The sequence below is a fragment of the Emydura macquarii genome, unplaced genomic scaffold (assembly GCF_026122565.2).
Source record: "Emydura macquarii macquarii isolate MOO-44397 ecotype Brisbane River unplaced genomic scaffold, CSIRO-AGI_Emac_v2 contig_2428, whole genome shotgun sequence".
Classification (NCBI taxonomy): domain Eukaryota; kingdom Metazoa; phylum Chordata; order Testudines; family Chelidae; genus Emydura; species Emydura macquarii.
In genome coordinates, this window is record NW_027132565.1 from 225,003 (window position 1) to 251,528 (window position 26,526).

Here is a 26,526-nt window from a genome sequence, read left to right on the forward strand (position 1 = left end):
CACTCTCCCTCTAACCTGAGCTCTTTGGATATCCTGCCCGGAGTGTTTGCTGTAGTGACTGGGTCTCAGCGTCTCTCATGGCTTCTCCGCACGTTTCTACCCATTTATCAGAGTTGCTCTGTTGCTGGTGCATGTGGGAGTTAAGTGTAGCGCTGGGCTGGGGAAGGGAATCTGTCTGTCTTCATCATTTGAAATAATAAAGTAGAATTTATTTTCTCCCACTTCCAGTGTCCTGTGTTCTGCATTCAATGGCTGCCAACTCCAGAGGGAAGGTTGAAGGCAGAAGCAATGCTAACATGGTCTGGGATAGAAATGCATAGTGAGGTCACCCAACCAACCTCACTCACCCCTGCCCTGTCATAGGCTCTGTCAAAGTTCCCTTTTAGTTCAAACTTTCTGAAATCTTATGCCTACTTCCTTGATCCAAGGACAAATCAGGAATAATCTGACTGGGTTCAGAGGCTCATTCTCTCCCTAAACCAGGAGTAATCCCCCTGGAACTCCTTAAACTGACTACACCAGTGTGAAGCTGTTGTGAGAGGAAAATCAGGCCCTTGCCTCCAAAGGTGTTAGCAGGAAACATAGTCACAAACAGAGCGGTACTGCCAACTGTTCTCCGCTGAGACGCAGAGTTCATGGTTTGAGATCTCAGTGAGGAGCAGGAAGCAGGCGGACAAGCCGGTGTCTGCAAAGCTGTTTATTCAAGCTGCAAGCAATACAAATCAGGCGCTTCCCACAGTCAGAGAGGGGAAGCCCATTTCTCCCTGTCACATAAGCAGGCTGCGCTAGGAACCAACTTGCCCGGAGCACCTGCTGGATCCTCCACAGGTCTACGGGGACTTCCAGCTTCCGCATATTCTCCCTGTCATGCTATAACCCATTCTGCTCTAATTATTGGTCCTCTATTGATCCACTAAAGGATTGGCTATTGACACTTGTTTTTCCTGGTATGATTGGTGCACTTTCGCACCCAATCAGCTATCACTTTCCTCTATCCCTCCCCCCCCCCCTCCCGGCCTTTCCCGCCCCCGTCATGCACTATTTCTATTCCATTTATGGTATATGCATGCAATCTTACCAGATATAAAAAGCCAATCTGCTCAGCAAAAACAGTACAGGTGTTTCCTACATTAACTGCCTCTCAGCCACTTGAAGTGAGCTTTGTGGTTAGCTCATTTCCTCTTTCTCTTGTGTTCAGAGCTACGTCACGCTGGGCATAGCTGCTGTTGTTTATGCTACTTTGGGCCGAGCTATTGCCAGGAGCCACTTCAGGCCGAGCTGTGGCCGCCTATTTTGCATTCGTGTTCCAATTTTCTGGCGGGCCCTACACCAGCCCCACTTGTTCAAAACTCACGGCAGACCCCCCCCCCCCAAAATTATGAGATTGGCCAAAAAATCATGAGATTCTCAGGAAAGATTAAATCATGATTTTTTTAGTCCACTTTCTGGTTTTTTATCTCCCTCTGCCTAATCCCAAGGTATGTGTGACTACCACCAAGCTGCCTGCTCTTCCATGCTTCAGGAAAGGAAGAGGATCCTCCTGCCCCAGGGATTCTCACAATAACTCAAAGAGCTCTTACACCGTTTTGGAGCTTTTCTTGGAGCCTGACAGCCCAGCTGGTCACCCTCCCCATGTACTGGAGTGTCCTGTGTGGGAAGGACAGAGACTGTCTCTGCCCCATGCACCCCACACTCTCCCTCTGAGCTCTTTGGATTTCCTGCTCTCAGAGTGTTTCCTTGAGTGACTGGGTCCCAGAGTCTCTCATGTAAAGGGGTCCCAGCGGGAGAAGGAAGATAACGCTTTCTTCCCAAAAAGGCCTTACTCAGAAGTGATGATAGTGCCTCATTCCCAGCACAGATGGCCAGGGAGGGAGGAGAAGAAGAGAGAGAACAGAGTCTAACTAAAATTCACAGCAAGAACAGAAACAAGATTTGCCCCTGCCATGACCCTATTCCTTGTAACTTAGCCTGGCCACTTGTCCAGTTTTTAACTCTTTATTCTCCTACAATTGTCTTTTGAAATCCTATGGTTGTAAAACTGCCAGGGGCAAAGTGTGTCCCGGGGGTGGTGTCACCACCCAGAAACGTGTCCCCTCCCCGCTGCTCCGGGCAGCCTGTGGCCGAGCAGGACCCATCACCCCCGTGTCCCCGAGCACATTGTGACTGTCTGCAGCAATGCCCGGACTCCTGCACAGAAACGCCCCTTCTCCCCCTCCCCGCAGCTGGGGTCTCCTTCCTGCTGCCCCTTGGCCCGGCGGCTTCGATGCACGATGCGCCCTTTGATGCTGAGAGAGGCGGCCAAGGTCTCGGGGACGGGTGGGCCCAGGAGGCAGGTCTGGGGCAGGGCGGCTGCCGGGAATCCCTCGGGCGCTAGGACCCAGGAGCAGCTGGGCTGCGGCGGTGGCAGTGATCGCGGGCGGAGCTCGTGGCGGCAGCAGCACAGGCGGCTCCAGGCTCCCGGGGCTGGTTCGCTGCTGCTGCGACTCTGGGTCCGGCTCCCGGCGAGATCCGAGCCCGGCGGCGGCTGCTGGGTCCCCGGAGCCGGGCTGCAGCCGGGCGGTGACTGGGGCGGTGACATCCCCGCTGCGCCCCACCCAGGAGCCTCTCCCGGGGCAGAGACCCCAGCCTGGCCAGGCCCTTCCCGGCCCCGCTCCCGGCCCCGCTCGCAGGGAAGGTGAGAGAGACCTGCCCCCCCCCCCCCCCCCGCCCCGGGGAGCGGCGCCTCCCGCTCCCAGCCCGGCTGCAGGGTGTGGGCATTGCGGGGGGCAGGGAGGTGCGATGGGGCAGGGGGGTGATGGGGTGCGGGGCAGGCCGGGATGGGGGCAGGGGCTGCGCTGCGGGGCAGTGGGGGGCGGGTGGAGAGCTCTGGGGTGAACATGGCTGGAGTCGAGGGGAAGTCTGGGTGGGGGGTGCTGAGAAGCAAAGGGGGATGTGGGGGAGGGGCTGGGGGGCAGGTGAGGGCTAACGGAGGCTGGGTGGGGAAGAGACCGAGAGAGGCTAATGACAAAGGGACAGTGAGCGAGAGAATGGCTCCCCTAGGATTCAGAGCTCAGCCAGGCCGGTGTCAGACCAGAGTCGCTGCCAGCTCGGGCAGGGGGTGAGGGCGGCTACTCAGCAAATATGAGATGCACCCCCCCCCCCCCACACACACACACACACTGAGTGTCCCTGGGGGCTGCACACACGGGCCATTTGTTACACTTGTTTACAGACAAACGATTTTGGGTGCTGCCAGCGGCGGGGTCCTGGCCTGATCTCTAAGGCGGAGGAGGCGGATGTCTGTGCCTGCCCCCCTGCTGGGAGGGTGGCTGGGCACCCCAAGCTCAGCCCCTCCTGAGTGTCATTGTGTGTGCTGATGCACAGCGTGGCACTCGGGACTGTCTTCTGCAGGCTGGGGATGGACAGCTCAGTATTGTTCTAGTGCCAGGCTGGCTGCAATGTCCCGTGTACGGCTGTGAGGCTGCACCATGTCACCTTCCCCGAGATGTGTCCTCCTGGCTTGAAACTTGTCCAGGCAAAACTCTCCTGGGCAGTTCACAGCTGGTCAAGGCGTGTGTAGAACAAACCCAGCTCAGCCATCCAGGGACAAAGGACTGGACTGGGCAGGCCAGATTGCCCCAGGGACTGGGGAACCTACTCACAGTAGGAGAGTCCTAGAGCTGAGCCGCTGCCTGGGTCAGATCTGCTGCATCCTTCTGTCCTGTTGGGTGTGGGAGGGAGCCAGGCTGAGCAGCTGCTGGCTCCTGCAGCAGGTTAGTGCTGGGGAGAGACCTTCCTTAAAGCTCCCTCATTTCCCAGCTGAGGTGGTGGGGACAGTCTCCAGTGGCTGGAACTAGCTCCCTGGGGCAATCCTGGGCTCTGCCGACATCAGCTACTGAGCTGGACCCTCCGGGTGATGGAGAGAGACCTGGGGGAAAGTGCTGGGGCCGGGCAGGAAAGTGAGTCTGCACAAAGAGCCCCATTCAGGCACCTGCTGGTGAGTTTGCCCGGAGAGTGAGGGGCTCCCTGTGTGTCTGCAAAGCCCAGAACTGCCGCCCTCAGTGACACAGCCAGGCTCAAACCTCTGTTGGCAGTGGCCAAGGAAAGCAAACACCCACGTCCATGGGGCAGTAACCCGTTCTCCCAGGGACAGAGAAGGGGAGAGAGGGAAGATGATAAAAGAGGAGCCTGGGGACCGAAAGGGGCAGCAGGAGCAGTAAGTGAGGAGAGAGGTTCCCAGCTGCCATGCCTGTCCAGATCCATTCCCGGCATCCCCTGGGGCAGACAGACTTTCCAGGGAAGAAGGGGAGCAGCTGGCAGAGGAAAAGCTGGTAGCTCAGTCTGCTGAAGCAGTGCTCTACTTGGCGGGGGCTGGGGCGCTGGAGGGGGTCACATGATCTTTGGGGACAATGTCGGGGGAGTCCCCCAAAGTGACTCCTTTGATTCTGCTCTTTTTCTAGCCTTTGGATCAGAGACTCTGTCCCTGGGAGGGTTTAAAAGTCCGACTGGGTTTAGTTTTGTTGGGAGGGACCTGCACTGGGTAATAATGAACTGCACGGGGCTGTGAACGTTTTCCAGACTCCCAGGGCTGCAGCCTGAACCCACTAGCCAGAGGCTGCTGTAAAACAGGAAGGGAAGCTGTTGGGATTCCTGTTCCTCCCTGTCCCCTGCTCAGAGCTCAGCTTCCCATATCAGCCTGTGGCCAAGAAGTGTGTGGTAAAGGAGAAGACGCAGTCCTCCTTCATCTGCTGGAGGGACAAGGAGCTCTCACTTTCTCCCTGTGGGAGAGTAAAGAGTTAAAAGCTGGACCAGTGATAAGGCCTAAGCCACAGGGAATGGAATCATGGCACAGGCAAAACCTTGTTTCTGTTACTGGTGTGAATTTTAGCTGGAGTCTGTTCTCTCTCTCCTTTCCCTCCCTTCCTAGCCATTTGCGCAAGGAATGAGACTAACCAATAACTATTCTCCTTCTGTTCAAGGTCTTTGGTGGGAACAGAGCATTGTCCTCTTTCCCTCCCTTACACACAGTATATTTGAAAGAATGTTAGTAAGTTTCAAGGTAATGTGCCTGGGCTCTGGGCAATAATCCTGTAAACAACACACAGGGGCAGGTATAATTTTATTCATCCTGTAGTTATTAATATTCATTTGATAGGTGTCAATGTAACCAACTAAGGGTCTGCGGGGAGTGGCTGGGAATGTGTACACACTGACATGCTCTTATGGATAAAAGGATTGTAAAGTAACCCCATCTTTGCTCACTGCCGGCGTCGAGGTGGAACGAGCAGACAATAAAAGGTTCTGTCTCCCCAATCCACCCCGGGGACAACCTGTTTGATTATTTCTAACACTCCCCACCCCCTGAAGCCTCCTGGCTGCTCTGAGCAGGGTGGGGTGGGATTCTGCTAGTCCGGCCTTTCCAGAGCATCTCTCTTTTTGGTCTTTCTCTCCCATCACTAGGGGAGTTCTGGCTGGGGCAGCAGATGGTGAGTGGAGACTTTTGTTGTTTCAGATGCTGGTGACCTTCGAGGAGGTGGCTGTGTATTTCACCCAGGGGCAGGGGGCTCTGCTGGACCCCGCTCAGAGAGCCCTCTACAGGGACGTCATGCAGGAGAATTACAAGAATGTGACCTCACTGGGTAAGGGATTCTTGTCCCATCAGTTATTAGAAGCCGTGGGGTCTGCATTTCCAAATCTGGTCAGGTTCTTCCCTGGTCAATTAGATTGGAGGGGAATTGCTTCCATAATCCGGAGCTGCACTGTAAGAGGGACTTGCATCTCTCTACCCCTTCCCCTTTGGACCAAGGGGTCAAAACCTTGTGGCCATGCTAACTCGTCCCCATCCCTCCAGCTTTCAAGGGGGCAGAAGCCGTGTATTGTCTTCTCTGTCTCGTTTCTCACTCGCACACAGGATCCCTGTTCACCTCCCTTCTTGGGACTCGCTCCAGCCATGGGGAGGGCTCTGGGCTCTGCAGGTTTAGAAACAGGCAGGGGTTTAGCTCCAGAGCTGTGTGTGCATCAGCAAGGCCCCCAGAGCGCACAGATCCTGGGAACTCCTATTGAGGACATGACAATTCCCCACACCTCCCTAGTCATCTGCTTCTCCCAGGGGGCTCAGTGACCATGTTCTGATTCTCTTGGATTCCATGTTCCCTCAGCACAGCATGGGGACAGGTTCATGAACTCATCTTTGTGCTGAATATGCGTCCAACTCTCTGTGCACCCTGATCTTCTCTGATTTCTCCCCTGAGCAGGATTTTCCGTTTCCAAACCAGAGCTGATTGCCCGGCTTGAAGGAGGAGAGGAGCCGTGGGTGCCCGATCTCCAGGCCTGTGCTGAAAGGGAGATCCCGAGAGGCAGCCACACAGGTGAGGACTCAGTGACACTGACACAGAAGCCACCTGCAGACAGAAGGATAAAGTTGAGAATCCCAAAAATGTGGTGTGAGCAAGTGCCCTGAGTTCCACCTCATTTTACCCAGGTCATGGCTGTTTGGCAGTAGATATCACGCGTGGTTTTCCACTCCTCCTGTTAGCTGCAGGAATTTCCTTCCCAACTTTATTCCCCTGTGAGTGTTTGGGTGGGTGGTGGTGGTATTCAAATAACAAATATTACAGGATCTTTTTCAGGGGATAAGGGAAAAAGCCACGTTTAATGTGAATACAGCAATTTGTTAAATAGTATCAATAAAAAGAAAAGTATCAGCATTGTAATAACATCAATATTGTTCTGTACATTAGTGAAATAGTATTAATAATGTAAACCCTAGGAAAACAGTATTAACATTGTATCTATACTACAATTACAGAGACACATGTTTCAACTGATACTTTCATTCACTCTCTCACACACAGACAGGCATACATAGACAGGGAGACAGACAAACATACCTAGGGGTCTTACAGATGTTATAGTTACCAGTCTCTTGGTGCTCATGGCAGTCACTGGCCAGGTGACTGTAGCACGGGGGTGAGGAGCAAGGTTTTGCCGATGCGCATCGGTACTCCTGGCTGGTTGGTGATGTAGACCCGAACCTCCAGCCTTCATCTTCCTGTCCTATTTTATAGGGAAAAGATTCCATGTCAGTCTGTCATGCTGCAACTGCATTTTTGGTGTGATTCTTAATCACCCACATTCTTGCAAGCCTGATCGGATTTTGTTCTTTGAAGTGGGCTGGCTCCAAAGTCATCAGCGTGGTTCAGAGGAGTCCACTTAGGCCATTTGAATGATAAAAGTTATTATTTTCGCTCCTCAAGGTTTTTAGGTGAGGCTGGTGTTTTCTTCACGTCTGTTTTGATATCCCTTACTCAGACCAATTGTTCAATCATTCTCCCTGTCTACACTCACCTCAATGGCTCAGCCAATGCTCCAATCACTCAGTGCCAACTCCTAGCTGAAGGATTCACATATTATTTTTAAAGCAAACCTTATTTCATTTTTGACAGTGTCTTTCACAATTGAAAGCGTTTATATTACATTTTACAGTGTGGCTTCTTATACTTAAAATAGGGTTTTTACAAATATATTGAAAGTGAGTAAAATTAACAGATAAAATGCTCGGTGGAGTGGTTTTACAAACAATCTTAAAACGAGAATTATAGAAATTAAAGACAGACTTGAATGTTATGCAGTAAATGGATATTTTAAAAAGGCTGAAGTGAACATTCAAAAGGGTAGAACAGTAAGAGTCAGTTGAGGTTTTAGCTTTTGATTAAAGGTACAGTGTATCAGGCTGAAATGCCTCTTGGTAGAAAGGGGGGTGTTTGAGGTTCTGTTCTTTCATGTTCTTTCTTTTCAGGATTGGGCCATCAGTGGAGGCAGAATCTGATGGCTCGGTCTTCACAACTTTAAGGTGTTGGTTTTCCATTTGTGCTCTTCCTCTTTCTCCCCGACACAATGACTAAGTGTCTGGATTGTCTCTCCCAGCAGGTGATGAGATAGTGAGTGACAAGGAGGAGGATCAACACCAGGAAGTTCCTGGGGAAATGGAGCCACAGGGGAACTTTCTGAGAAGAGCTGAAGCAAATTTTTCCCAGCAGACAAATCCTAAGGAAGAGAAACCCTATCACTGTCTCGAGTGTGGGAAAGGTTTCAACTGGAGGTCAGCACTAATTAGACATGAGGGAATCCACACAGGAGAGAGACCCCATAGATGCTTGAACTGTGGGAAAAGTTTCGCACAAAGATCATACCTTGTTAGACATCTGATAGTCCACAGAGAAGGGAGACCGCATAAGTGCTTGTACTGTGAGAAACGTTTCGCACAAAGATCATATCTTCTCAGACATCAGACAGTCCACACAGAAGGAACATACCATAAGTGCTTGGACTGTGGAAAAAGTTTCACATGGCGATCAGGCTTTGTTGCACATAAGGCAACCCACACAGGAGAGAGACCCCATAAGTGTTTGACATGTGGAAAATGTTTCATACAGCGATCACACCTTATTAGACATCAGGCAATCCACACAGGAGAGAGACCGTATAAGTGCTTGGCGTGTGGTAAAAGTTTCAGTTGGAAGTCATATCTCATAACACATCAGAGAATCCACACTGGAGAGCGACCCCATAAGTGCGCTGACTGTGGGAAAAGTTACATGCATAGAGGAGCTCTTACTAAACATCAGCGAATCCATACGGGAGAGAGACCTTATAAATGTTTGGAGTGTGGGAAAAGTTTCAGCTGGAAGTCAGATCTCATAAAACATCAGAGAATCCACACAGGAGAGCGACCCCATAAGTGTGCTGACTGTGGGAAAAGTTTCATAAAGAGAGCAGATCTTACTAGGCACCAGCAAATCCACATGGGGGAGAGACCCTATGAATGCCGCAAGTGTGGGAATTGTTTCAGTTGGAAATCAGATCTCGTAACACATAAGCGAATCCACACAAGTGAGAGACCCCATGGGTGTTTCGACTGTGGGAAAAGTTTCACATACAGATCAGCCCTTATTAGACATCAGGCAATGCACACAAGAGAGAGACCCCATCAGTGCTTGGACTGTGGGAAAAGTTTTTCACGAAGATCATGCCTTACTAGACATCAGGCAATCCACACAGGAGAGAGACCCCATAAGTGTTTGGATTGTGGGAAAAGTTTCGCACAGAGATCATACCTTATTAGTCATCAGACAGTCCACACAGCACAGAGAGCCTATAAATGCTTGGAGTGTGGGAAAAGTTTCTTTTGGAAGTCAACCCTTAGAATACATCAGAGAATCCACACAGGACAGCGACCCCATAAGTGCGCCGACTGTGGGAAAAGTTTCATAAAGAGAGCAGATCTTACTAGGCACCAGCGAATCCACACAGGAAAGGGATCCTATGAATGCCTCAAGTGTGGGAATTATTTCAGTTGCAAGTCAGATCTCGTAACACATAAGAGAATCCACACAAGTGAGAGACCCCATAAGTGCTCCGACTGTGGGAAAAGCTTTAGTGGCAGCTCACAACTCACTCAACATCGGAGGACCCACACAGGAGAAAGACCCTATAAATGCCTTGAATGTGGGAAAAGTTTCACTGGGAGCTCTCACCTTATTGCACATCACAGAATTCATACTGGAGATAAACCTCAGAAATGCAGCAACTGTGGGAAATGTTTTAGGTGGAAGTCGGATCTTATAACACATCAGAGAATCCACACGGGAGAGAGACCCCATGAGTGCTCGGACTGTGGGAAAAGTTTCATATACAGATCAGCCCTTATTAGACATCAGGCAATGCACACAGGAGAGAGACCCCATCAATGCTTGGACTGTGGGAAAAGTTTCACACGAAGATCACACCTCATTAAACATCAGAGAATCCACACAGGACCTAAGCACTGATCAGCACCTCGTCCCTGCTACAGCCCTGGCTAATGGACCACAGGTGGGGGAAGGGAGAGAGAGAAACTCCTCCAAACACTCCCTGTCCCTTCCTTTCCCAGATGGGATCTCCCTTTCATGGAGATTAGGAGGAAGACACTTGTCAGCTTCACATTCACACTAGACACTTCCCCCCATCCTCCATCTTCCACCAGCCCCTTGCCTGGGCTCCCCCACTGAGCCGAATCTATTTCATGTAGATTGAGCTTCCTTAGGGTCTAGCACCTCTACATCTTCCTAATCCCCCGGTGCGCTGGGTTCTGGTAGATGAAATATTGAGGGACCAGGAGGGATGTGTTTGGGGGAGGAAAGTGGAGATTCAATGGTCGAGCTAAGTGCTGGGATTATTGGGTGTTTGGAGACCATGGGCTAAGAAGAGAGGGGAGCACAGGGGTAGAGAGATGCTGCCTCTTATCCCTCACCCCCTCTGCCCCTTCTCCCTGCCCCCCTCTGCACCAGTGAGAGGGACACATTTCCACAGGGCCTTTTGTGGGATGCCTAGAGATCCTCACCTCTGCCTCCGCAGCATCAGCCTTCAAGCGACCATCTGGGGTAAGAAAATGGTTGGGATTAGCAGCACATTTCCTCTGCCCCCCCAACACTCTTCCTAGGTAAACTGACCCTCAGTACATTGAGTGTTGTGGTCCCCCCTTCGCCGAGTGCTAGTCCCTGAGTTCCCCCTTTGGGGCCAGATTGTCTCATTCCCAGATAGTCTCACATTACTCCAGGCCGTGCTGAAAAGCATGTATTGACTGTAGATTTTCTCCTTTATGGACCAGAATTAAATAGATGCTAAAAAAATTGGAGCAGAGATAGTAAAATGGTGGATTTAGCTTCTGTGTTTTTGGAAGGCAATGGGGTGAGTCCGAAGGATTCCCTCCTTCCCCCGTTGCTGTCACACTCCACCCTCAACACAGCCTCCCTTTCCAATCGATGGAGAGTTTTAACCAGCCTCCTTTCTTCCCCTCCACTTCCCAAAGTGTCAGTTACCACCATGTCCTTGGCTCTCCATGCTTAGGAATCGGTGTTGATTTCCATGATCCTAATCAGACTCCTGAGCGCTGGAGAAGCAAATGTCACAGAGCTGGGGAGGAGTGGAAGGGAATCCAAATGAACATCAAAAAACAGTTGGACCTTTCTTCATCTTATACCCATTTCCATCTACTGGTAAAATTCCTTCCAGGCTTTTCCTGAGCTCGTCCAGCTCACTTGTCGATGGGTAGGTTTTTTTCCCCCTTTCTTATGATGATGCTAAAACCTTTATAATTAAAACAACCAAAGAATGCTAAAGCAGGTTTAGCAATGTCAGAAGAAAATGGATGCATTTATTTTCCTGATTTTGAGTCTCTACGTTCTCTGGGATATTGCTTTACAAATGTGAACGTGTTTTTTGTAGCCCACGTTGTATTGTGGCCTTTTATCGCTTCCTGAAGTTTGTTGGGTTACATCCTTTGCTACTAGTTTAGTTTGACAAGATCTCACTCAGATTTATTGAGGACTTCAGGAGACAAATGCTCATTTGACAGAATAGTCCAGTTTTATTCTATTTTAACCTTTTGCTACCCTTTGTGAAAGGAGTTTTGTTTTATTTGAAGAATGACAATGATCAGTATCCCCCAGCATAAAAACGGAGGGGGAGTGCTAGATTCACACTCCAAAACGCAGTGACTGAAACGGGGATGGCAAACCAGACGCTTGCAGGGCGTATGGGACAAGACTGGGAATCACATGTCCAACGCTCATTCCGTTGCCCCAGAGGGGGCAGGAGCTAAAGGATTTCTATTTTGGCTGACATAGCTCCCGTGGGGGCGAAAGCAGTAGGACACACCACACTGCCTTCAAGACAGATGTCTGCACACCCCCGTTTCTTACCTCGCAGATAGAAATAGACTTTTGTCGGGAGGTCACTAACAGAAGAATCCAGTTCAAAGGTTCATTGGACTCTACCACAGACCGATCCAGGGCTGTGAATGGTTCGGTGTCTCCAGCCAGGGAAAGTAACAAACTGGTGCAGGCTGACTCTGTAAAGGGAGAAACAAACCTTAACCGTGCTCTGATTGTTCCAGGACAGGGTTGGACAGTGCAGATCACCCCTTCCTGGGAAAGATCAGGCCTGGGCAGAGTGTGAAGTCACTTCACCAGTTGTTGAGCAAGGCCAGTGACAGTCCGGCTGATTACAGGCAGGGTGCCGAGACTCAAAGAGTTTATCCAGGGCTGCCCAATACATCGAGTGCATGCTCCATGCTGACTGTGGGCATCCCAGATGGAGGAGCACACAGGCTAAGCACTGTGCAGCACTTGGGGTTACAGGTTTGAACAGACCCAGCCCTTCACCGATCTGGATTGCAGCCCAGGACCTGACAGAGCCTTCAACCGAACAGGGATTTAAATCTGTCATGGGAAAGCTACGTTTTATTATTTCCAAGTCAGCAGGTCACATCTGAGCCCACACAAGGCTCCAGACAAGCCCCAGACAATGGATTTCAGTTTTCAATGTTCCAGCGCCCCAAACAGAGAAGGCAAAGGAACAATTTGGGGCACCGACAGAGACAATGTAACTAGCGCCACACCCAGTTTGTCTGAGGGCGTCAGGGGGTTTTGCCCAGACTAATGAAGACGGAGCAGAGAGGATGATGCAGAGGAGGAGAGTGTTTGGTTCCGGGGTGATTAGCCATTTACAAATCTAACCCATGAATGTCCAAGGACAAGCTAGCGGGTCCTGTTCAACTCCACAGAGCTGGGTTGGGGAGATATTTGCTGCATCAGAGACCCCAGAGTCTAGACTGAGGGGACGTCTACACTGCAAATGAAGACCCACGGCAGCGAATCTCAGAGCCCGGGTGAACTGTCTTGGCTTTGGCGCTAAAATAGCAATGGTGATGTCTGTGTTCGGCCTGCAGCTGGACCCTGAAACCTGGCGAGGGGGGAGGATCTCAGACCCCAGGCTCTAGCTCAAGCGTCTACATGGCCATTTTTAGCGCTGAAGCCAGAACATCCCCGTCAATGTCAAGTCAGCTGCCCTAGGCTCTGAGACTGGCTGCCATGGTGTTTTGTTGTTGCAGTGTGGACATACCCTGAAGGAGGCAGTTCCTGTGTTAATGAGCGCTGCAGGCTGTGACCCTGTCATTAAAGATTGTGTAGGAACGCACAGGCACAAGGGGGCTGAATTAACAAGGCCCAGACATCCTTGGTTCTGGCACTGCCTCAGACTGTATTCTTAAGAACATGCTTTCCCTGTAATATTCTGAGGCTAATGTTGTTATAAATCCCCTCCCATTTTCCTGCTCTATCAGATAACATGTATTGCTTGCAGCTGCACATAGGTGATGGTGATGGGAACAAGAAGCTATCCTTGAATGGTTGGGGTACACTGTTTCATTGCCAGGGGGCATACTTTTACTCTGCCCCTCCTATCACCAGATGTTTTGATGACCTCGATTATCATGGTAAGAACGAAATGTAGTTAAGGGTAGCAACCCAATGTGGGTAATTAGCATATATGATAATGAGAGAGATAATTAGGTAAAGGTTGTTTATGGAAGGGTCTAAGAAGTCATTATTTAGAGAAAGGTGGGGGCACTCCATCAACAGCTGAGTCCGCAGGAGGTGCTGCCGGTCGGACCAGAGGATCCACTGACTCCCTGGCGGGGCCCCTGAAGAAAGCTACTGCTGTATACAGTCTTCTGCGTGTCTGCTTAGCTCTCCAGGCTTCGTGAGTAGGATATATTGTAGTTAATTTTAGGCTTTCTATCTAACTAGTATATTTTTAAAAAAGCTTTGCACACTAAACCTTCTTGATCTGCAAATCGGGCGTACCGTGTCTCGATGGTATCCACACTGATCACAGTGTCCAGAATCAACACAGGCCACCGGCATTGGTGCAAAAGGTGGAGCTGTCTTGGCCGGCTAAGCCAGACTTCCAGGAGACAGAAAGCAAAAGGAGAGAGAGGAACAAGCAGTAGTGGAGTGCGGGGGAGGTGAAGGAAAATGATGCAGGAGGGGAAGGGTGACAGCTACACCCAGTCTCACATCCCAGGAGAAGTTCAGGATTTAGCTCAAGCTGGTGGAGTGGAGGATGTCAGATGGTTCCCTCTCTCTGGTTAGCCCCGGTGAGGTCGTCTTTCAGGTTCAGGATGAAGAAAACCCAGCGGTGCCAGGCTAGATCCCAGGAGCTGGCGGGAACTGGCAGCCAAATGGTAAGGCTGCTTTTCCTATCCCTGGGATCCCGAGATATAGACGCTGTCCAAGCAGGAGAGCGAAGCAGATCCCATTAACAGTGACCTTTCAGAACACAGTTGGGTGATTGAACTAGAAACAGTCCCTCCCATTTCCAGCATCTTCCAGCCCCTAACCCAGTCATTTCAATGGGACTGCACTACAATTAGACAGGGAGTACGGTTGTGAGAAGAGGGAGTTTGGGTTGAAGCCCAGCTAAGAGATCAGAATTGCTTTGGCACAATCTGTGAGCATATCGCTGCAAACAGACCAAGGCCTGGTCTACACCGCCAGTGACCGTGTCTCCCATCGAGTTACTTACGTTCTTTTACCATGGCGTCTCTGCTGCGCTGCGTCGATGGGAGATCCCCTCCAGTCAACACAGCCTTATTCCTTTCGGAGCGTGTGTGTGGATTTATTGCGTCAGCCAGAGAACACATCCAGGATCAATTCAGCGGGTCTCCACTACCCGCTCAGTTGATCCCACTGCATGGATCCCTGCAGGCCGGGCAGTGTAGACATACCCTTAGAGGCCAATGGTCTGATTGTCCACTCACAGGTTCAAACTGCTGTAGACAGTTCACGTGGCTCCAGTGGGATTACGCCTGACTAGCATCAGGGTGAGGCAGAGGCGTAGGAGACCAGTCAGACTGTTCCTGATTTGTGCTGGGGTCAGGGAGAGCAGCACAAGATTTCAGTGTTTTATCTCTATGGGAATTTGAGGCGCCTATGACAGGGCAGGGCTGAGGTTGGTTGGGTGACCTCACTGCACATTTCCATCCAGACCATGTTAGCATTGTTCTCACCTTTAACCCTCACTCTGGAGTTGGCAGCCATTGAATGCAGAACACAGGACCCTGGGAATGGGAGAAACTAAATTCTACTTTATTATTTCAGTGGACAAGCAAAAGACAGACTCCCTTCCCCACCCACAGCCCAGCCCGTTACTACACCCAACCCCACATGCACCAGCAACAGAGCAACACTGATAAATGGGTAGAAACGTGCAGAGAAGCCATGAGAGATGCTGGGACCCAGTCACTACAGCAAACACTCCGGGTACGAAATCCAAAGCGCTCAGGTTAGAGGGAGAGTGTGGGGTGAGTGGGTACAACAGAGTCTGCCTCTGCCCCACACAGAACACTGCGGTTGATGGGGAGGGGGTGACCAGTTGGGCTGTCAGGCTCCTCATCTCCCTTTAGCTTCAGTGATGGGGGTCGGCCTGGCTTCAGGGCTGCCCAGGTCTGCTGACATTCCCGGCTCCCTTCTTGTCTGTGCCAACCGGGTCATCTCAGCAATCAGGAGATGCGGCCCCTCCCCCATCATTCTTGGGCTGTCAGATTTCAGGAGCAGCTTCACAGGACACCCCTAGGCCAGTTCTAGTCTCTCTCTGGCTCTGAGGCAGGGAGCTCACAGTTTTCGGCCCCAGCTCTCTGCCTCTGAGAAGCAAACACGGCCATTTCCCAGCTCTGTGCTCCTCCCGTCACCCTCTCCTACTGACTGAGGCTTGGTCTACACTAGCAGCTGATGTCAGTGTAACTAGCTCACTCAGCTGCATGGAAAATGTGGAGACTCAAAATTGTTAGAAATAATCAAACAGGTTGTACCGGGGGTGGATTGGGAGAGAGAACCTTTATTGCCTGCTCGTTCCACCTCCACGCCGCGAGTGACCAACGAGGGGGTAACTTTACAATCTTTTACCCAGAGCTGTATACATTTCCAGCACCTCCCATTGACCCTTATCTGGTTACATCGACACCTACAAAATGAATATTAATAACTACATAATGAATATAATTATACCCGCCCCTGTTTGTTGTTTACAGGATTATAGCAGAGCGCAGGCACATTACCTTCAAACTTACTAATATTCTTTAAAAAATACTGTGTGCAAGGGAGGAAAAGAAAACAAAGCCCTGTTCCAGCAAAGACCTTGAGGGACAATGGTTATTTGTTAGTCTCATTCCCTGCGCCATTGGCTAGGAAGGGAGGGAAAGGAGAGAGAGAACAGACTCTAGCTAGAATTCACATTAAGTAACAGTAATAAGGTCTGCATGTGCCATGAAGCCATTCCCTGTAGCTTCAGCCTGACCACAAGACCAGCTTTGAACGCTTTACTCTCCTACAAAAATCAGGAAAATAAATGTATCCATTTTCTTCTGACATTGCTAAACATGCTTTAGTGTTCTTTGGTTGTTTTACTCATAGAATCATAGAATATTAGAGTTGGAAGGGACCTCAGGAGGTCATCTAGTCCAACCCCCTGCTCAAAGCAGGACTAACCTCAGCTATATCATCCCAACCAGGGCTTTGTCAAGCCTCAGCTTAAAAACCTCTAAGGATGGAGATTCCACCACCTCCCTAGGTAACCCATTCCAATGCTTCACCACCCTCCTAGTAAAAAAGTTTTTCCTAATGTCCAACCTAGACCTCCCGGCCTGCAACTTGAGACCGTTGCTCCTTGTTCTGTCATCTGCCACCACCGAGAACAGCCTAAGCCCCATCCTCCCTGGAACCCCCTTTCAGGTAGTTAAAAGCTGCTATCAAATCCCCCCTCACTCTTCTCTTTTGCAGACTAAACAAGCCCAGTTCCCTCAGCCTCTCCTCATAAGTCCTGTGCTCCAGCCCCTAATCATTTTGGTTGCCCTCCGCTGCACTCTCTCCAAATTGTCCACATCTTTTTTGTAGTGGGGGGCCCAAAACTGGACACAGTATTCTAAATGCGGCCTCACCAATGCCGAATAGAGGGGAATAATCACTTCCCGTGACCTGCTGGCAATGCCCCTCCTAATGCAGCCCAATATTCCATTAGCCTTCTTGACAACCAGGGCACACTGCTGACTCATATCCAGCTTTTTATCCACTGTTACCCCCAGGTCCTTTTCTGCAGAGCTGCTGCCCAGCTCGTCGGTCCCCAGTCTATAGCTGTGCATGGGATTCTTCCTTCCTAAGTGGAGGACTCTGCACTTGTCCTTGTTGAACCTCATTAGATTTCTTTTGGCCCAATCCTCCAGTTTGTTTAGGTCACTCTGTATCCTATCTCTACCTTCCAGGGTATCTACCACTCCCCCAGCTTAGTGTCATCCGCAAACTTGCTGAGGGTGCAATCTACCCCATCCTCCAGATCATTAATAAAGATGTTGAACAAAACCGGCCCCAGGACCGACCCTTGGGGAACTCCACTTGTGACTGGTTGCCAGCTAGACCTGGAGCCATTGATCACTACACGTTGAGCCCTGTGCTCTAGCCAGTTCACTATCCATTTTATAGTCCATTCATCCAACCCATACTTCTTTAACTTGCTGATAAGAATACTGTGTGAGACAGTATCAAAAGCTTTGCTAAAGTCAAGGTATATCACATCCACCGCCTTCCCTACATCCACAGAGCCAGTCACCTCATCATAGAAGGCAATCAGGTTGGTCAGGCATGACTTTCCCTTGGTGAATCCGTGTTGACTGTTCCTGATCACCTTCCTCTCCTCCAAGTGCCTTAAAATGGATTCCTTAAGGACCTGCTCCATGATTTTTCCAGGGATTGAGGTGAGGCTGACCGGTCTGTAGTTCCCTGGATCCTCTTTCCTCCCTTTTTTGAAGATGGGCACAATATTTGCTTTTTTCCAGTCCTCAGGGACCTCCCCTGTTGCCACGAGCTTTCAAAGATAATAGCCAATGGCTCTGAAATCACCTCAGCCAACTCCCTCAGCACCCTCGGGTGCATTGCATCCGGCCCCATGGACTTGTGTATGTCCAATCCTTCTAAATAGTCTTGGACCCGTTCTTTCAGCACTGTGGGATGTTCACCTCGTTCCCATTCTGTGCCACCCAGTACAGCAGTCTGGGAGCTGATCTTGTCTGTGAAGACAGAGGCAAAAAAGGCATTGAGTACCTCAGCTTTCTCCACATCCTCCGTCACTAGGTCGCCCCCTCATTCTCTAAGGGGCCCACACTTTCCCGAATCTTCCTCTTGTTGGCAACATGCCTGTAGAAACCCTTCTTGTTCCCCTTCACGTCCCTTGCTAGCTGCAACTCCAATTGCGCTTTGGCCTTCCTGATTTCATTCCTGCACGTTCGAGCAGTGTTTATATAATCCTCCTTAGTCATCTGACCAAGCTTCCACTTCTTGTAAGCTTCTTTTTTGCGTTTAAGTTCGCCAAGGACATCTTTGTTAAGCCAAGCTGGACGCCTACCATATTTGCTATTCTTATAAACGTTTTAGCATCATCATAATAATAAAAAAAAAAAAAAAAAAAACTTCCCATCGACAAGCTCAGGAAAAGCCTGGAAGGAAATGTGCTGGCTAATCCCAACCATTTTCCTACCCCAGATGGTCGCTTGAAGGCTGATGCTGCGGAGGCAGAGGTGAGGATCTCTAGGCATCCCACAAAAGGCCCTGTGGAAATGTGTCCCTCTCACTGGCGCAGAGGGGGCAGGGAGAAGGGGCAGAGGGGGTGAGGGACAAGAGGCAGCATCTCTCTACCCCTGTGCTCCCCTCTCTTCTTAGCCCATGGTCTCCAAACACCCAATAATCCCAGCACTCAGCTCAACCATTGAATCTCCACTTTCCTCCCCCAAACCCATCCCTCCTGGTCTCTTAATATTTCACCCACCAGAACCCAGTGCCCTGGGGGATTAGGAAGATGCAGAGCTGCCAGCCCCTTGGGAAGCTCAGTCTGCATGAAATAGATTCAGCTCAGTAGGAAAGCCCAGCCCAGAGGCAGGTGGAAGATGGAGAATGGGGGGAAGTGTCTAGCGTGAATGTGCAGCCTAACCCAAGTGTCTTTCTCCTAATCTCCATGAAAGGGGGATCCCAGGTGGGAAGGGAAGGAGATGGAGGAACTTCAGCCAGGCAGAGGGAGCGTCTGGAGGAGTTTCTCTCTCTCCCTCCCCCACCTCTGGTCCATCAGCCAGGACTGCAGCAGAGAGGCGGTGCTGATCAGTGCTTAGATCCTGTGTGTATTCTCTGATGTTTAATGAGGTGTAATCTTCGTGTGAAACTTTTCCCACAGTCCAAACAGTTATAGGGCCTCTCTCCTGTGTGTATTCTCTGATGATTAATGAGGTGTGATCTTTGTGTGAAACTTTTCTCACAGTCCAAACACTTATGGGGTCTCTCTCCTGTGTGTATTCTCTGATGATTAATGAGGTGTGATCTTTGTGTGAAACTTTTCCCACAGTCCAAACACTTATAGAGCCTCTCTCCTGTGTGTATTCTCTGATGACTAATGAGGTGTGACCTGCATGTGAAACTTTTCCCACAGTCCAAGCACTTATGGGGTCCCTCTCCTGTGTGGATTCTCTGATGTTTAATGAGGTGTGATCTTCGTGTGAAACTTTTCCCACAGTCCAAACACTTATAGGGCCTCTCTCCTGTGTGCATTCTCTGATGATTAATGAGGTGTGGTCTTTGTGTGAAACTTTTCTCACAGTCCAAACACTTATGGGGTCTCTCTCCTGTGTGTATTCTCTGATGATTAATGAGGTATGATCTTTGTGTGAAACTTTTCCCACAGTCCAAACACTTATAGGGCCTCTCTCCTGTGTGTATTCTCTGATGATTAATGAGGTGTGGTCTCTGTGTGAAAGTTTTCTCACAGTCCAAGCACTTATGGGGTCCCTCTCCTGTGTGGATTGCCTGATGTCTAATAAGGTCTGATCTGCATGTGAAACTTTTCCCACAGTCCAAGCACTTATGGGGTTCCTCTCCTGTGTGCATTGCCTGATGTATAATAAGGGATGATCTTCGTACAAAACTTTTCTCACAATCCAAGCACTTATGGGGTCCCTCTCCTGCATGGGTTGCCTGATGTCTAATAAGGCTTGATCTATCTGTAAAAGTTTTCTCACAGTCCAAGCACTTATGGGGTCTCTCTCCTGTGTGGGTTACCTGATGTACAGTAAGGTGTGATCTTTGTGAAAAAGTTTTCCCACAGTCCAAGCACTGATGGGGTCTCTCTCCTGTATGCATTACCCGATGTATAATAAGGGCTGATCTGTATGTGAAACGTTTCTCACAGTCCAAGCACTTATGGGGTCCCTCTCCTGTGTGCATTGCCCGATGTCTAATAAGGGCTGATCTATGTGTAAAACTTTTCTCACAGTCCAAGCAGTGATGGGGTCTCTCTCCTGTGTGCATTGCCCGATGTCTAATAAGGACTGATCTATGTGTAAAACTTTTCTCACAGTCCAAGCACTTATGGAGACTCTCTCCCATGTGGATACTCTGATGTCTTAAAAGTTCCGACTTCCACTTGAAACATTTCCCACAGTTGCTGCATTTCTGAGGTTTATCTCTAGAATGAATATTGTGATGTTTAATAAGGTGAGAGCTCATAGTGAAACTTTTCCCACACTCAAGACATTTATAGGGTCTTTCTCCTGTGTGGGTCCTCCAATGTTGATTGAGTTGTGAGCTGCCAATAAAGCTTTTCCCACAGTCGGAGTACTTATGGGGTTGCTCTCCTGTGTGGATTCTCTCATGTTTAATTAGTGCTGACTTCCATTTGAAACCTTTCCCACATTCGAGACAATGACAGGATTTCTCTTCCTTGGGATTTGTCTGCTGGGCTGTGGTTTCCTTGGGATCCTTGAATCCTCCCCCACATTTAATAGATTCATCCACTTTATTTCTTGGGCAGTTTCCTAGAAGCCTCTCTGAACTCTGCAGATTTCCCCGGTTTTCTCCCTCTTCCAAGCACTGGGAAAAATTCCCTTCAGCTCTTCTCAGAAAGTTCCCCTGTGGCTCCACTTCCCCAGGAACTTCCTGGTGTTGATTCTCCTCCTCCTTGTCACTCACTATCTCATCACCTGCTGGGAGAGACAATCCAGACACTCAGTCATTGTGTCGGGTGAAAGAGGAAGAGCACAAATGGAAAACCAACACCTTAAAGTTGTGAAGACCGAGCCATCAGATTCTGCCTCCACCACCCACCCAAACACTCACAGGGCAGTAAAGTTGGGAAGGAAACTCCTGCAGCTAACAGGATGAGTGGAAAACCACGCGTGGTATCTACTGCCAAACAGCCATGACCTGGGTAAAATGAGGTGGAGCTCAGGGCGCTTGCTCACAGCACATTTTTGGGATTCTCAACTTTCTCCTTCCACCTGCAGGTGGCTTCTGTGTCAGTGTCACTGAGTCCTCACCCATGTGGCTGCCTCTCGGGATCTCCCTTTCAGCACAGGCCTGGAGATCGGGCACCCACGGCTCCTCTCCTCGTTCAAGGCGGGCAATCAGCTCTGGTTTGGAAACAGGAAATCCTGCTCGGGGGAGAAATCAGAGAAGATCAGGATGCACAGAGAGTTGGAGGCATACTCAGCACAAAGATGATTTCATGAACCTGTCCCTATGCTGTGCTGAGGGAACGTGGAATCCAAGAGAATCAGAACATGGTCACTGAGCCCCCTGGGAGAAGCAGATGACGAGGGAGGTGTGGGGAACTGTCATGTCCTCAATAGGAGTTCCCAGGATCGGTGCGCTCTGGGGGCCTTGCTGACACACACACAGCTCTGGAGCTAAACCCCTGCCTGTTTCTAAACCTGCAGAGCCCAGAGCCCTCCCCATGGCTGGAGCGAGTCCCAAGAAGGGAGGTCAACAGAGATTGTGTGTGTGAGTGAGAAACGAGACAGAGAAGACAATACACGGCTTCTGCCCCCTTGAAAGCTGGGGGGATGGGGACGAGTTAGCATGTCCACAAGGTTATGACACCTTGGTCCCAGGGGAGGGGGTAGAGAGATGCAAGTCCCTGTCACAGTGCAGCTCTGGATTATGGAAGCAATTCCCCTCCAATCTAACTGACCAGGGAAGACCATGACCAGATTTGGAAATGCAGACCCCACGGCTTCTAATAACCAAGGGCACAAGAATCCCTTACCCAGCGAGATTACATTCTTGTAATTCTCTCGCATGACGGCCCTGTAGAGGGCTCTCTGAGCGGGGTCCAGCAGAGCCCCCTGCCCCTGGGTGAAATACACAGCCACCTCCTCGAAGGTCACCGACATCTGAAACAACAAAAGTCTCCACTCACCATCTGCTGCCACCATAACTCTCCTAATCACAGGGGGGAAGAGGCCAAAAAGAGAAATGCTCTGGAAATGCCGGACTAGCAGAATCCCGGAGGCTTCAGGGGGTGCGGAGAAAGTGAGAGCTCCTTGTCCCTCCAGCAGATGAAGGAGGGCTGGTCTTCTCCTTTACCACACACTTCTTGGCCACAAGCTGATATGGGAAGCTGGGCTCTGAGCAGGGGACAGGGACAGGGTGGGACAGGAATCCCAACAGCTTCCCTTCCTGTTTTACAGCAGCCTCTGGCTAGTGGGTTCAGGCTGCAGCCCTGGGAGTCTGGAAAACGTTCCCAGCCCCGTGCAGGGGGGTTGTTTCCTGTTTTAGATGGAGGAATTTTCACCCCCAGCCACGGGCCTGCTCAGAAAATCAGCAGCTCCATCACACCCTGTCCTCTCCCTGCCACTCTCTCCCACTCAGCTGCCCTCGGAAAATCGCTTACCTGAGCCGGCTCCACCACAGCCATTTCCCCGGGAAGATGGGATGATCTGGAGTGAAACCTGGGTGCGACTCTTCAGCCTGTCAGGGTGAGCATGGAGATTGGAGAGGTTTCAGAAGGGGCTTGAGTCCATTTCACACCCCGATTCCCCCAGGATCTGGACTCTGCCATGCTGGGAAGAAACTCACTTCATTGCTACCCAGGCCAGGTCCCTCCCAGCAGAACTAAACCCAGTGGGACTTTTAAACCCTCCCAGGGACAGAGTCTCTGATCCAAAGGCTAGAAAAAGAGCAGAATCAAAGGAGTCACTTTGGGGGACTCCCCCGACATTGTCCCCAAAGACCATGTGACCCCCTCCAGCGCCCCAGCCCCCGCCAAGTAGTGCAGTGCTTCAGCAGACGGAGCTACCAGCTTTTCCTCTGCCAGCTGCTCACCTTCTTCCCAGGAAAGTCTGTCTGCCCCAGGGGATGCCGGGAATGGATCTGGGCAGGCATGGCAGCTGGGAACCTCTCTCCTCACTTACTGCTCCTGCTGCCCCTTTCGGTCCCCAGGCTCCTTTTTTATCATCTTCCCTCTCTCCCCTTCTCTGTCCCTGGGAGAACGGGTTACTGCCCCATGGACGTGGGCGTTTGCTTTCCTTGGCCACTGCCAACAGAGGTTTGAGCCTGGCTGTGTCACTGAGGGCGGCAGTTCTGGGCTTTGCAGACACACAGGGAGCCCCTCACTCTCCGGGCAAACTCACCAGCAGGTCCCTGAATGGGGCTCTTTGTGCAGAGACACTTTCCTGCCCGGCCCCAGCACTTTCCCCCAGGTCTCTCTGCATCACCCGGAGGGTCCAGCTCAGTAGCTGATGTCCCGCCCGGCTGCTGGGCTGGAGGCCCCCCTCACCTCTTCCTGCCTTATGGGGGGGGGGGAGCCATTCTCTCGCTCACTGTCCCTTTGTCATTAGCCTCTCTCGGTCTCTTCCCCACCCAGCCTCCGTTAGCCCTCACCTGCCCCCCAGCCCCTCCCCCACACCCCCCTTTGCTTCTCAGCACCCCCCACCCGGACTTCCCCTCGACTCCAGCCATGTTCACCCAGAGCTCTCCACCCGCCCCCCATTGCCCCGCAGCGCAGCCCCTGCCCCCATCCCGGCCTGCCCCGCACCCCATCACCCCCCTGCCCCATCGCACCTCCCTGCCCCCCGCACTGCCCACACCCTGCAGCCGGGCTGGGAGCGGGAGGCGCCGCTCCCTGGGGCGGGGCGGGGGGGAAGGTCTCTCTTACCTTCCCTGCGAGCGGGGCCGGGAGCGGGGCCGGGAAGGGCCTGGCCAGGCTGGGGTCTCTGCCCCGGGAGAGGCTCCGGGGTGGGGCGCAGCGGGGATGTCACCGCCCCAGTCACCGCCCGGCTGCAGCCCGGCTCCGGGGACCCAGCAGCCGCCGCCGGGCTCGGATCTCGCCGGGAGCCGGACCCAGAGTCGCAGCAGCAGCGAACCAGCCCCGGGAGCCTGGAGCCGCCTGTGCTGCTGCCGCTACGAGCTCCGCCCGCGATCACCGCCACCGCCGCATCCCAGCTGCTCCTGGGTCCTAGCGCCCGAGGGATTCCCGGCAGCCGCCCTGCCCCACACCTGCCTCCTGGGCCCACCCGTCCCCGAGACCTTGGCCGCCTCTCTCAGCATCAAAGGGCGCATCGTGCATGGAAGCCGCCGGGTGAAGGGGCAGCAGGAAGGAGACCCCAGCTGCGGGGAGGGGGAGAAGGGGCGTTTCTGTGCAGGAGTCCGGGCATTGCTGCAGACAGTCCACAATGTGCTCGGGGACACGGGGGTGATGGGTCCTGCTCGGCCACAGGCTGCCCGGAGCAGCGGGGAGGGGACACGTTTCTGGGTGGTGACACCACCCCCGGGACACATTTTGCCCCTGGCAGTTTTACCACCATGGGACTTGGGCAGACAATGTATTTACAGCCTGGGGAAGCAGCCAGACAGCCCCTAATGAGGGGGTGCAGGGAAACCTCCCCCTATTATCACCAGAGGGGGCAGGAACGAAACGATTTGTTTTTTAACATCCACACACAGCTGCGGGTCGCAGCAGGAGGACGCTGCCTTCCAGACAGACTCCTTGTCACCTACCTGCCTCGCAGCTGCTGGACATGGATCTCTGTCCGGAGGAGATCACCCTCAGAGCATCCAGTTCAAAGGTTCAGTGGACTCTGACACAGACCGACCCAGGGCTGTGAATGGTTCGGTGTCTCCAGCCAGGGAAAGTAACCAACTGGTGCACGTTGACTCCGTAAAGGGAGAAACAAACCTTAACCGTGCTCTGATTGTTCCAGGACAGGGCTGGTGTGATGGATATACATTAATTACGGCCACAGGTTTAAGCAAATAAAGCCTGTTTACCCACATGCATATAATTGAGTCAGGGTCCCTTTCAGCTGAGATGAAACGGCAGGACAGTCACAAACAGTTTCATAGGAAAAGAATCCTTTATTCAGCTGAAGACTTGCAATAACAGGATTGCAAGTCCCTCCTGTTTCTTTTATTCATACCTAAAGGAGTGGGCCCCCCTAGATATTAAAACCAGATGGTGCACATCTCCTGTTTCTCTCTAGTAATTTTGCTTACACTGCAGTTTTATATATATGTTCCTTCTTTTCTTTTGTTTCTCTGTTAAATTCTGCTTACAAAGGACATTCCTATCCTATAGCTTCATGACACTTTCATGTATAATATCCTTTCTTATCGTTCACCACTCTCATGTTTCCAGCTAATGATTTCCACATGCATAATTTCCTTTACACTGGACACTGCAGATCACCTCTTCCTGGGAAAGGTCAGGCCTGGGCAGAGTGTGAAGTCACCTCACCAGCTGTTGAGCAAGGCCGGTGACAGTCCGGCTGATTGCAGGCAGGGCGCCCAGATTCAAAGAGTTGGTCCAGGGCTGCCCAATACATCGAGTGCATGCTCCAAGCTGACTGTGGGCATCCCAGGCAAAGGGACATGGAGGCTAAGCACTTTGCGGCACTTGGGGTTACAGGGTTAGAACTGACCCAGCCCTTAATCAGTCTGAACTGCAGCCCAGGACCTGACAGAGCCTTCAACCAAACAGGGATTTAAATCTGTCATGGGAAAGCTACGTTTTATTATTTCCAAGTCAGCAGGTCACATCTGAGCCCACACAAGGCTCCAGACAAGCTCCAGACAATGGATTTCAGTTTTCAATGTTCCAGCGCCCCAAACAGAGAAGGCAAAGGAACAATTTGGGCACAGACAGAGACAATGTAACTAGCACCACACCCAGTTTGTCTGAGGGCGTCAGGGGGTTTTGCCCAGACTAATGAAGACGGAGCAGAGAGGATGATGCAGAGGAGGAGAGTGTTTGGTTCAGGGGTGATTAGCCATTTACAAATCTAACCCATGAATGTCCAAGGACAAGCTAGCGGGTCCTGTTCAACTCCACAGAGCTGGGTTGGGGAGATATTTACTGCATCAGAGACCCAGAGTCTAGACTGAGGGGACGTCTACACTGCAAATGAAGACCCAAGGCAGCGAATCTCAGAGCCCAGGTGAACTGACTTGGCTTTGGCACTAAAATAGCAATGGCAATGTCTGTGTTCGGCCTGCAGCTGGTCCCTGAAACCTGGGGAGGGCGGAGGATCTCAGACCCCAGGCTCCAGCTCAAGCATCTACACGGCCACTTTTTCCCCTGAAGCCAGAACATCCCCGGCAACGCCAAGTCAGCTGCCCTAGGCTCCCATTTTCCTGATCTATCAGATAACAAGTATTGCTTGCAGCTGCACATAGGTGATGGTGATGGGAACAAGAAGCTATCCTTGAATGGTTGGGGTACACTGTTTCATTGCCAAGGGGCATACTTTTACTCCACCCCTCCTATCACCAGATGTTTTGATGACCTCGATTATCATGGTAAGAACGAAATGTAATTAAGGGTAGCAACCCAATGTGGGTAATTAGCATATATGATAATGAG

General features: G+C 51.3%; 2 pseudogenes; one reads left to right on the forward strand and one right to left on the reverse strand.

Moving 5' to 3' along the window:
- Positions 1 to 9,951, forward strand: part of LOC137162541 (zinc finger protein 850-like) — a 40,138-nt pseudogene extending 30,187 nt beyond the window's left edge.
- LOC137162545 (zinc finger protein 208-like) overlaps positions 1 to 23,380 on the reverse strand; it is a 220,664-nt pseudogene extending 197,284 nt beyond the window's left edge.
- Positions 23,381 to 26,526: the final 3,146 nt, after the last annotated feature.